This window comes from Falco cherrug, chromosome 10 (genome assembly GCF_023634085.1).
Source record: "Falco cherrug isolate bFalChe1 chromosome 10, bFalChe1.pri, whole genome shotgun sequence".
Classification (NCBI taxonomy): Eukaryota; Metazoa; Chordata; class Aves; order Falconiformes; family Falconidae; genus Falco; species Falco cherrug.
In genome coordinates, this window is record NC_073706.1 from 4,922,642 (window position 1) to 4,935,591 (window position 12,950).

Sequence of the window (12,950 nt, forward strand, 5' to 3'; positions counted from 1 at the left end):
CTCCAGCATTTTTCTCTGCCAGTGGTTGCATGAAGATGCCAGGATCAGAGGCTGTTACCTGTGGCCCTGGATGCACACACAGGCACTGTCTGAAAGAGTTTGACCTACTCGTTTTAACCACACTTTATACTTCCCATCTAAAGATTTCAGTGTGCTTTAAAGGTACGTTCATGGTTCCTAACCACCTGTGAGGCCACTGCTTTCTTGAGGTCTTTGGTTCAGAAAAGTGACATGTCTGTGATCTGTGTGGGTACCATCACTGCCCACCCTGTGCTGTCTCCATCACTCCTGTGTCCTGTATCTCATTCCTCTGTGCAATTACGTGGAAAAGTGCAATTTAACTGCAAAAAATAACAGTGCATAGAGTGATTGGCCAGATTGAAACATTTACTTAAGGCCATTTTCTTATAGCATCCTTTCACTCGCCACAAGACCTTTTTTTGTTTTAATCCAGGCATATGAGGGCTGCATCTTACAGATGTTACAGGCTTAAGCTGCCCTGAGAACACATCACCTTCCTTTCTCCCGGGACCCATAAGCTGGGTTTTTCTCATAATGCGTTTGGTCTGTCTCTAGACAGGCTGCTGTAAAATGATTGCTGAACCCATCTCCAGTTCACTCCTGCTAATTAAACACCTCTGGTTCAGTGCTTGCTTGCTCTTTTTTTTTTTTTCTTTTCTTTTTTTTTTCTTTTTTGGTTAGTTCCAGGAGGATATTATTTTTAGCTCCGGAGGGTTAAAGGGGAAGGGAATTGTGCCAGAATCAGGTTGTTAGGGGACGGGGAGAGAGGAAAAAATGCTGGGAGTGGGGGGAGATCTGCAATGATTAAAATTCCATCTAATAATAAGACAGAAAGCTCTGGTGCATGGGCCCAGCCTAAATTAAGCTCCTGAATTAGAAGTGCTTTCCAAAATTCCTCTCTAGACAATTTAATTAGGCGACAGGTATTTCCGGAGTCACACGGTGGTTCCACTTGGCAGTAAATAAAGACTCCAAGAATTTTTACCCTAGAATCCAATGAAGAAAACAAAACAAAACCTTCAGCAGGAGACAGAGCGGCTGTTGTGAAATTGGCCCGGCTCCGCGCACGGCGGGCATGCTCTGCCTGCTCTGCCTGCAGCCGTCTGCCCCCTCTCTCCCCGTCTCACCCCCTGCCCGACACGGGTAATAAATGGTGTACCAGCACAATCCCGATTAGGGGGCCAGGAGGTTAATCTCTAGGTCGCTATCTGATAAAGTCCATATCCAGGCCCTGTACTCCGCAGCCTATTCATAACGTTGGGGCTTACTATTATTTAGTGTCGCTGCTGGATTGAGGTGTGCGGTCTGCAGTCCTGGCACAAACGATGCGATCCATCTCAGTCAGCTTTGCTCTTTTCTTGCACTGTGCATCCCCTCACCCCCCTCCCGCCCTGGTGCAGTGATTAAGGATGCAGGATCCCCAGCCCCTCACTGACAACGCTGAGCATGAGGAGGGGGGATGTTGTCATGTTAGACAGCCTGAAGGAGGGGAGAAAGGGGGACTTGAACCAAGAGAAAGCCCTTTTGCTTCCCCAAACAAACAAACCCTTTATTCCTCATATATAATTAATAAATAATATTTTGTTTAAAATAAATTATTTCCTTTCATGGTGTAAATGATCTTTGTAACCCATGAAAGCAAGACTTATAACTCTCCCTCCAAAAAATCTACCCAGACATTGCCATGCTGCAGATGCATCATGACACAGCAAAGGAGATGCATGACTTTAACCTGAAGGGTATCACTGGTTTTATTTCAGACACAAGGACAAGTATAACAACGTAAGCCGTGTACTGATAGGCAAAATGGGAATTTCCAGAATTCCCAGAAAATATTCCTTCCAGCCACACTGATTTTTGTCATCGTCTTCTTTCTGCCAGCTGGTCTAGTACTAATTCTTCCTTAATTCCACTCCCAAACATCAGATGCTGCCTTAACCTTGTCTTGGAAACACTGCATGTGTGAAAATTTTCTTTAGATTTTCTTGGGATGAAAAAGAAAAAAATTAAAAACAAGAGTTATCAACAGTGTCCAAGTCGTAGGCACCCAGCTCCCATGGAATATCAGTCTGTGTGACATCATTAAGTGACTTCAGAAGTCCCAGCTGGAGAGCAATGCCTTCACCGGTAGCTTTTCCAATATCGAGGGCTGGGTGGACAGACAGGCTAAGCTACCCTAAATTCAAATTAAGCACCCAGAATGAATGAAAATTTGGAAAATACTTAAGGATTTTTAGTGTATGAGAGTCAACTCAATGCTCATGGGAAGACTGCTTGTGTCTTCTGTGGATGTTCTAACCTTTAGCAAACATGGTCTCTAGTACCTACCAGCTATTGCCAGGAAGAATTGCCTAATGCTTCAGGAAATGGCATGGGTTTGCATTCCTTCAGCCAGGCATCCTGGCCTCTGAGCATCCTCCACATTCCCTCTTGAGTGGGTGTCTGAGTGTCCAGGTTAGGAGGATGTTGGGATAAAGCATCACATTTTGCACCAGGCTGGAAGAATGGAGGGTGTTTAAATTCATTCTTGTTCATAGAGAACTTTGAAATTATTCAGATATATCTGTGTTCTGATTTAACATATGTAATGATTTCATTTAAATCTGAAGGGATTCTTCTAGTTACAAGAGTTGTTACCCCATGTTAATTAAATATCCATTGATTTCTAAAACAAAGGAAAACACTCGTGCTTATTGAGATTTTTACTGTGATGGTCAATATAACATAGATCTATTCTATGGTTTAATCCTCTGCAAATTTGCATTTAATAAAGGGCAGTTAATATATAGCAAAATATTAATTAAGAAAATGTAATCAGATGGCAAAAGAATCATTTGAAATGGCAAAAAGATGAATTGATGGTTAGTTTAAAATCAGACTGGACAAAGCTCTCGCCGCTGAATTCAAATGCTCTTTGATTGAGCAGTTCCAGTTCCATGTGTCTGTGCAGAAAACCACTTTGTGCTGCTAGTGGGGTGCTGTGGGGACCCTGATAGATGGTGCTGCTATGGGATGAAGCTTATTTTGTGGTGATAGAACAAGCTGCAGCTTGGCCCCTAGTCCTCCCAGTGCTTTGTATGCGGGTAGTTCATCTGTCACATTAAGGGGGTCTCTACCCCAAGTCTGATAGCCAAGAACAATCATTCTTATTGAACTTGATTTTCTTCTGTAAGTCTGCCCTGCAGAAATTAATGTATGTAGGCTTTCTCTGAGGCCTTTTGTGCATCCAAAACTAATATCAAATTAGAGGTTAATTGTAAAATAACATTAGGAACATCAAGTCCTTTTCATGTGATAGAGATTTTTTTCCTCTTTGGCCAATACATAATTGGAAATACTAAAAAAAGAAATTTATTTTTAATCTAACTTGTTTTTTATTTATTCCACAAGGGAAACATTGAGTTCTCATGTATTTATACAGCTAAGACCTTTTAAAGTACTATTTGGAACAATTACTAAGTCTAAGAGTCAAGGCTGGAAAGCATTAGCCCAGAAACTCTGTTTAATATGGACTTGATGATATGTGCTATAAAATCATTGCCTGTAAAAAAAAAAAAAAAAAAAAAAAAAAAAGAAAAGAAGAAAAAACCCCTCTCAGCGTTCACTTATTACCTGAATTACATCTTCACTTCCCCCATATTCACCATATGCACTGCTCTTCCTCCAAGTGTTGGGTTTCCCATGGTGCTGCCAATCTGGAAAGCAAAATTTTAAGGCATGTAAAAAACAATGAATCCTGCCCATTAATTGTTTATTTTTTTCATTTGGTTCTTGCCTAGCACGACATCTTCCATCTGAGAAAGCCATTAGCACTGGGAAGACGGGCACTGAATAAGCGTTTTGCTGGAAATGGGACATGTTTGCTTTCTTTGGAAGGCAAAAGTAGTGGAAGAAATAGAATTTGACAATAGGGTGAAACTGCAAAAAAATAAGGGTGGGAGGTGGACTTATAAAAGCAAGCACGTGTTTCTTGCCATAAAGACTTCCACTTGGATTTTCATGCATAAGCACACCCCTACTTCTTAACAGCTGTTTTGAAATAACTCTGTGCTGGTAATAATGCTATGGATTCACAGTCTCTGAGCTTTTTTCCATATGACTCTATCATATTGTTTGTGTTGCTAAATTTAGCTTTAATGTAAAGTTAGGAACAGTCCTGCAGTGAGCAGAAGGCCCCAGAGGCTCTCGTGTGCAGGCAGGTGATGTGCGGCTTGTCCTGCACAGCCCTGCCAGAGCCCCTCAGCCTTTCTCTTCCATGCTTTTCCCAATATTTCAACTTAATCCTGGTCCCGTATTTCAGATTAGGCCAGAATCACATCTGCTTAGACCTTGGTGATGCTGCAAAAGATGAAACAACACTGCAGACTTCATTCAGATACAGGTTTGATTTGCATCATCTGTACTCATGCTCCTTCCCGGCACTGTGCTATGCAAATATTTGAGGCAATCTACCTTCACTTGCACAGAACCTGGAAACGATGAACTTCAAGTGGCTGCATTCAAAAATCACTCGGGTTACCCTCTTTTTGGCAGAGCCTCAGGAGACGAAAGCCTGGAATAAATTGCCTTTCAGTCAGGGCCTGGGCAAGGAGGATTTGGGGACCTTTTTCTTATATTGTGTCCAGTCCCAAAAACAGTACTGGAAGGAAGCTCATGAGATTGTCCAGACTGGTCACAAAGAGAGATTAATTCAGTGGGTGTCTTTCCCTACAGATGGGAATTTAACATGTTTGTAACAGTCCCCAGCACTGGAGATGCAGCACCTAAACATTTCCATGTGCTGCAGGACAGGGTTGCCCCATCCCTCCCGTGACCTCAGGTGGACACTCATGTCTGACTTTTTGGAACTGGACACAGACTGTGGGCACAGCCCTGGGGGAATGGGTGGGGTGTAAAATTCCTCAGCTCAGGATGAGCGCTGAGATGACACTTTGTCTCAGTCTCTCCTTCAGTCACAATTTTTGTGTTCATATTATTTTTTTTTCCACCAGGAGGTAAAAAATTTACTGTTGGCTTATAATAACAGCAAAGCAGAATCCTTTCCACTGCAGCTGAGAACATGCTGGTCAGACAGCACAAAGGTAAATCCAAGATTTTGCCATACCCTGTGTGTTCCTTCGCTTATGCTCAGTTTCCATTCTCCATTTATTAAAGATTCAGAACTAGTTAGGACATGCACAGATAAAAGGGGCTTTCTGGCTCTCTGGTATAAGTCTCTGTCTGAGATAGGCAAGCAAAGAAAGTTAAATATAACCTTTGCACCCAGCCAGCGAATCTCAGGAGGGCTGATTTTTCTTCTAGGATGCGCCAAGTTTAAAACTCCCTTAACCTGTTTATCAGATCCTACTCCCTTAGTATCCATAGCCCTGGTGTATTCTGATTTTCCTCCTGACTCACAAGATCTATAGCTGTCACTTGGAGAGGAGAAATGATGCTGTGTGATCCATGTGACCAAGTCATTAGCTAAATCAGACTATATTTTGAATACTGAACAGCGTGTCCTCCCACAGAATTGTTTATAATCAGTCAATATTATTTATTTTTAAAAGGGCAAAAGATGCCATTCAGTAAATTTGAATAAGAAATAGATTTGGAGAAACTGTAATCAGCCCGTGAACATTTTGCAAGCAAAGAAAAAAAAAAAAAGAAACGGGGCTAAATTAATTGATTAAAATTTTTGCCGCTAGTGCCTCTCTCTTTCTGACCCTCTTCAGTCCCTTCAGTATTTTGGCAGCATACCTCAAACCTAACCTGGATCAAACTCTGCCATCCCAACCAGAGCTCTTTCTTTAGTGGGGATTGCCAGTCATACTCCATTAGGTGATGGGTTTGCATTGTCGGCCAATGATCATTAAGGGAGCAGGCTGATAACATAAATCTCATTTTCACTTGCAAACAAAGTCAGGTCTTTAGGTGCAATAGAAACTGATGGATTTGCTCTTTGCCTTGCTTTTTTTTGGCTTCCCACCCCCCAGGCAGCGATACAGATTTCAGGAAGGTGTTTACCACACACAGTAAGTCTCTAGATTTCCACCTACTGAAGAAGGTGCAAGTAACATCTGATCAGCTGTAGCTTCACATCCAGGGATGACCCTGCTACACAGGGAGACTCTTGAGGATAATAACAGATGGGGGCTTCCAACTGAACCAGAATAGCACTAAAGGTTGGAAGACTTGTTGATCTCAGCATGGAACCTCCCACACTGCAAAGCATTCACCAAGATGCTCACCAGACTGAAGCGTACGTGCCAGAGGCCTCATCCACTGAAATAGCTTCCTGATCCTTCCATGCTTTTGAACTCAGCTTAACTGCCAGGAATCCCCAGGAAGGAAGGAAGGAAGGAAAGAAGAATATCCTCTTGCTCCTCCATACCCCCTCATATTACAACTCAGCTCTCTGCTTTGATGCTTTGCTCTAAGAAATCCTTGGCCCGCAGCTAGAAGGTATCAGGAGGCAGTCATGGCAATCATGGCACTCGTTCTCCTTTTCAGCTCTGCTGGATGAGGAGGTTCTGGAGCTTTCTGATTCCTGCCTCCTGAGACTGGAAGCTAAAATTTCCAGTATCAGAGTACCTGGCCACTGCAGCAAGGAGCTGAACTGTGCAAAAGCCAGTGCTAGCACAGCAGTCTGTGCTCATGCCACCTTCTTTGGTCCATAGACCCTAAGGACTCAGCACACGTGCGAACGGACTTTGCATAACTGCCTATTGGATGGTGGAGGTAGGAGGAACTGTGTGGAGAAAAAGATTAAAAAGAAAATGTTGAAAGGAGTATGATGCTGGCGTTTTATGACCCCAACATCTGCACGCAAAGCGCAGCAGCAACATTGCTATAAAGTGAAGGAACAAAGCAACATCTGACATGGCTTATACCCAGGGTGGAGGGAAGCTGCTGGGGAAGGTGGAGAGAGGAGGGTAAATCCAGAACTTCAAATGCAAAATGAAGAATGAGGCTGGTTCACGCAGACAGGGTGCACTGTAACTGCTTTCTACTTACCTCCTGCTCTCCGTGGTGCGCAGGGAAGAGAGCAGCAGTGAGCCTGCCGTAATCTGCAGGGGTGGTTTGATTTGGTTCATTGAGCTGGAGAACCTCAGAAAGAGTGAATTATGGGCAGTTTTGTGTAAACCACTTCAGGTGAAGAAGGAGGCAGTTGTGATTGATGCCAAGAACTTACTGAGCTGAGGTGAAAAGTGTATGCCTATTCCAATGTAGCGTGACATATAAGCCCTTCCAGTTACAAGGTGCTACCTAGCATAACCCTAACACAAGGGTTGCCTTTTCGGAACGTTAACCTGTGATGATGAAGGTTTCAGCCTGATGTAAAGTCTTGTACTTGAATTTTTCATTCTTTTTTCCAGCAGGGCTCTGTTCCTCATTCTTAGGATGCAAATATTGGTAAAAAACTGTAGTCTATCTTCATCTTGGTGCAGGTTTGGCGTTTGGTGCAAAAGACTGTTCAGCAAGACTTTTCCACATTATGCTTCCTCCAAAACCATCTACACCTACCACCAAGCACGTGAGCAGTCCCACTGGCCGGTACAGCTGTGCTTTCCAGGTCCTTCCCCAGCTCCTGAGCTACAGGCAGAGGTAGGTCACCCTTCAGCCAGGACAACACTCAGGCGTTCCCAGTAGTACTCTTCCACGGGGAAGAAAACTAACAGAGTTTGGTGGAGAAAACAATATGCCCAGAAAAGGAACCTGCCCTTTTCTTTACAAGCAAGCTGTAGATTTGTTTCATCAGCGTAACACAAAAGCAGCTGACATTGAGAATTTAGATACTCAGACCAAGGGGCAGAGGATACTAGTGCAGAGGAGGAAGGGTTCGCAGAGGCAGAGCTGTAAGCTACATTAGCAGAGCATGCTGCAACATATACTTTCTTCCTATCGGGTTACTGTTTCCCAAATAGTAAGTTTTCCTTCTAGCGTGTCATTTGAAATCTAAAGACTGTAATATGGAAGGTTACAAAAGAGTATAGAGAAAAATATAGAACTACCTCATGGGCATCCCTACACAAGGCATTCTAGTTAACTGTGATTAGGTAACGAATTCAGTGTGGTATATGCTGAATTCTCAATTTTACAGACTTCTGTTAACCCATGGGAGAGACAAATGTCTCAACACGCTTTAGCAATGAATCTGAAAGATGAAATTCAGCTCCAGCCTGGAGTGCAGAAGTCAAATTCCCTTGGATGTCAAGCCTCCTCTGCAGATGCAGCTTCTAGCACCACTTTCAGACATACCTAAAAAAACCCCAAATGATTTAAACAATTAGATATTTCTCCCTCTTGAACAAAACTTGCTTTGTCTTTGATGCAAATAGAGATTCACTTCCTCAAGTGTGCTGTGTTTACACTTTTAATGACAATAACTCAGCTTTCACAAGACACTGATTCACAAGCCTGGCTCAGTGGTCTCCTAAATAAATGCCTAACATGCCTGGGAATTATAATTCTTCCATCAACTTCCCAGTATAAACTGGGAGAAGCACAGTTATAAAACAAGCAACCTGTCATCGTGTTATTTTCTGACAGGTAACATTTCTTATGACAACTGGTAGAATTTTTAGTCTTTCTTTGAATTGTTATTACAATATAAATATCTGACCAATGATATCACATATTTATTGATCTGAAAGCATATGGGTGTTTTAGAGACATACTGAACTATATTTGCCTATGTAGCAGTGATAGGCAACATAACGAGGTTTTTTTCTGTAAGTCTTTTTGTTCAAGCTTCTTCCACTTTCATTTTGCCACTTTCCTGTTTATTTCTTTTGTAGATATAAATGCAGTTGGCATCGGCCAAGCTCTCCTCATGGTGATGTACAGAACAATCAAGTCACATTTATTCCTGACAGGACTGAACCAGTAGGCAGAAAGAAGCTTCATCTCTGTTCGTTTGAGGATGTTATCCCAGGGAAGGCAGTTCTAGATTGCAGAGAAATTTGCTTTGGGGTAAGTCGATAAACAAAATTGGGTTCTGTTGCTTCTCCAGACCTTTTTTTGTCCCTTATGCTTGCCTCACTGATACTCAAATATTAATTTTCACTGTGTTGATGGCCAGGGTGTCTGCCACTCCTATCAGTCATGAAGACTTGTGCACCCGCACAAGCAATACTGTAACAGCAAAGCCTTTGAGTACAGAATATTAAAACATGGATTTTCACTCCTTTACAAAGGCAGCTATAGTAATCATGCACAAAATTAAGCATGTCATAAATTAAGACGGCTATTGGATATCAATGCCTCTTTTAAAAGTGTATCTGTCCCCAAAAGGGGAAAATCTACTTATTTGATCTCGTGATATTTCCATTGTATTCTGTAGAGCAGCGCTGGTGGAATTCATGCATATGATTAAAATCAGCTTCAGTGGCAAAGTATTTAATATAAGTAGTGTTTCTAAAACAAGAATTGTCCTTAAGGAAAGAAAGAAAAAAGCCCAAAACATTCTACCATAACAATCAAGGTAAAAGAACTTTTCTTTATATTTAATCCAGAGATTTTGAATACGTGAATGTGTGAACGGACGACAAAAGCCCCTCACAGATTAATCAACGCTAGAGGTCATGCCAGAAGTTATTGGAAAGGTAATTTTTTCTAGAGATGTAATATGGTTTTGAATTTGACCTATGGCTTCTCAGTTGTTACCCATGACCCCAAATAATCCAACTTCAGCTTCTTGAAGGCTATTAGGAGTTGAAGGTCGTGCCATATGCTTCCACATTTCCAAGGTAAAGTGTTAGGCCAAATTATAGGCCACTCGGAAAATCTGTAGAAAATAACCGGGTGAACAAAACATTTCTTTATGTTTCCCATCTAATAGGATGTGATTTAAGATTAACCTGTGGTTGAACAAGCCTCTAGCAGATTCTGCTCCCTTATTTTTTGCTGAAGAGAAGGAAGAGATTATAATTAGCTACTAAATATTATAATTTTTAAAAGTCAGATTTTTTTTATTAAAGAAAAGCTTTTTTACCACTAAAAAACCTATGACCTTTGCTCATACAAATGCTCAGATTCTTGTATTTTTCCTGTTATTTAGGAAAAAGGTGTGAGATTCACTTTTTCCAAACTTTGACTGTCGATACCTAAACTGCAAATGTCTGAACACCTCCATAGGAGCTGGTCGTGTACCTTCTCCTACGGATTATGGAGAATAGTCAACAGTTTCAAAGCACAATTCATCACATCTTGATTGCTTGGCAAAAAATGGTCATTAATCATGATCTAGAAACCCCTGCTTCCCTCCATTGACTCAACCATAAATGAATCGGGGTGACTGGATCATACACAGTTGTCCGCACTGGAGTTGTCTGGAGCCAGGTGACATGAATCCCTCCCTGGGTTTCTAAAGAGATCCATGCCAAAGACACATCTCTTCTCCAGAGGAAGCTAATTCAAAGTTTGGTGAAATTCATATTTCCCTCAGCTTCTGAGGGAAGTCTGCGACAGGAAGATTGTTGATTGCTTGCTTGCTTTCTCTCCTCTCTTAAATGTATATATTGTGGCTCTCTTCAGCAATTTATTAGTGAAGACGTTAGCCTCTTCTGAGCATTTGCTGCCTTGGTGATCTAATAATTTACATAATAATTTCCTTTCTAAAGAACACTGAAGAATATCTGCCTTGAATGGTCATGGCAAATTGCAGGAGTTGGCAATGGGACTTTCAAGCTTGTAGTTCTGAAGATCCTTGTTGCAAATCTGCATCCACTAGAGCTGAGGCCAGGTGGGTCAGGCAGGAGCCGTACTGTGTCACACTCCAGTTCCTTGTTGTTGTGAACCCAGAGTGATTCCATGAGCAGAACATCCACCAGCAGTTACTTCGGTGTGCCCGAGGGCCCGATTTAGCATCTATGTAAGCACAAGTATTTGCTGTTTTTCAAGTAAGTTTCAACTAGGTGAGACTGGACCATCTTGTTGGGAGTGACTGAAGCACAGAAAAATAATCAGGACCTTCAAAATGGACTTAACAATTTAGTATACAGTTAAACAAAAAGTTGGAAAACTAAAATGTCTTTTCTAAAAGCAACATTCCCCAGAAGGTCTCAGAAATACATGCATTCAAAATTGCTACGTTTTCAAAATCTTAAACATTATAGCCTTTGAATGCTGCTTTCTGTTCACTGGGATTTATCAAAACAGTTCCATTTCTTCCACATTCTCCATTCATTTAACTCCTCTTATCCCACTTCCCAAAAGCCCAGATACTCAGTTTAACAAAAGCAACTATTACTTCCATCTATTTCTCCTCCAGGCAAGACCCTTCAACTTCAACACCGCTCTTTGTGCAACTCCACTGTTGGTAACCAAGAATGCACACGAGGTGAAACTGTGCCTGTCCTTCCATGTGACTTCTGACAAACTGAGACAAGTGAAGGGAGATGTGAAACTTTAAGGAAAGGGGAAAATGGGAGGCAGTTCAAATGCTGAATGAGTGGGTCATGTTGCCTCATTCTTGCTCATTTGTTACCATCTGATGACTCAGCATCACAAGGGGAATAGTGACTCTGCAATTCTTGTAAACCCTGTGTAATAATTCCTTCCACATATCAAAAGGTGGTAGTGGGGGGTTCTTCTAAAACAGCTAAAACTAGTTTGACATCTAACTTTACATCCTGCTTACATGTTGTGCACAGTTTGTGTTTTTCTCCTACAATGTGGAATGCTAGAATATACCAAAATGTGGACATCTTTTTTTCTGGATGCAAAAACAAAAAAAACATGCAAAAATTAATTCTTTACCTCAAAGATTTTGCACTGTAAGACGGACAAATGCAACAAGCCACACCATGCTGAGGAATAGCTTTGTGTTGTGTTGCTAGAAGCTTTTTTTTTCCATAGAGAAAAACTGAACACTGCTGGGGAAGTCAAGCCAGTTAAAATATATGGTGCAGATCTCACATGATGACTGTGACGGTTTCTTGTAACTCTTGCTAGCACAGAGAGCACAGTCAGCAGAAATGGTGTACAAACAGAATACCCTTACCCTCAGCTTTGAAGCTGAACAACCTCTGAAATGCATTACTCTTTGTGCCTTATGAAAACTTCTTTTATTCTAATACTAGTTTTTATCATTTCTAGCAATATGGTCTGTAAGATGTGTCTGATACAGAGCTTGGAAAAGTTGCAGGCTTCCATTGGGAGGCAGCTTGGAGTATGTGCTTCTGCACATGCATTGTGGGCAATGCTGCTATCGAACAACATATCTCTGCAGAGACGTTTTCAAGTCATTTGAAGCCCAAAAGTTCAATAACAGGAGATCCCCTAAAGCAGATGCAAGTAATGTACTGTAAGCTGTTCCATCAGCTCCTGAAACTTATTTTTTTTTATTACAGCCTGCTTCTCTCTGAAGGACTTGGCATTTCTCTGTGTAAAATTCTTTCTTTCACACACACCATATGAACTCCCACAGGAACATACGTCTGTTCTCTTCTAAGACACATTCTTCTCCTGTGGGCTTCTGACCCACCAAACTAGGAAACTAAAGGTGGTCCTTTCATAGAAGGATAATACATCTGAGCTAATATGTTTTTGAGCAAAAAAGAGGATAAGTGGGAACTTTTACTTCTGCAGAAAATAAAAAGAGCTCCCTCAAGCAACATTGCACTGGAATAGGAAGAGAAGATTCTTCTACCCTGATCCCTCAGGTGCTTTCGCAGTTAGTCTCCATTTGCTGCCACATTTCCCTTCAGAAGGTGTCCTACCTTGCCTTGGTTATAAGATAAAATAGGATGTCTAGCGGTTGTGTCCTGTTTCTGCAGATGTGCCTGCAGTATTCAAGGCCTCATGTTTAATTTGAGTTCAAATCCCTGAGTGGAAAGAACAAGGTTGGGACCCCATAGGAAGTTATTTTGCTTAATTAGTCCTGTGCTTAGTTACACTAACTGCTATGAGTGGAGGGACAGCACTAAGAGAGCAAGGAGTTTCAG

The 12,950-nt window shown here is 41.7% G+C and overlaps 1 long non-coding RNA gene across 1 annotated transcript; it reads left to right on the plus strand.

Annotated features, from left to right (window-relative positions):
- Positions 1 to 8,815: 8,815 nt before the first annotated feature.
- LOC129737001 (uncharacterized) lies at positions 8,816 to 11,762 on the plus strand. The gene is made up of 3 exons (XR_008734296.1): positions 8,816 to 8,976; positions 9,519 to 9,608; positions 11,276 to 11,762. It is a non-coding gene; the product is annotated as an uncharacterized LOC129737001 (long non-coding RNA).
- The last annotated feature ends 1,188 nt before the right edge of the window (positions 11,763 to 12,950 follow it).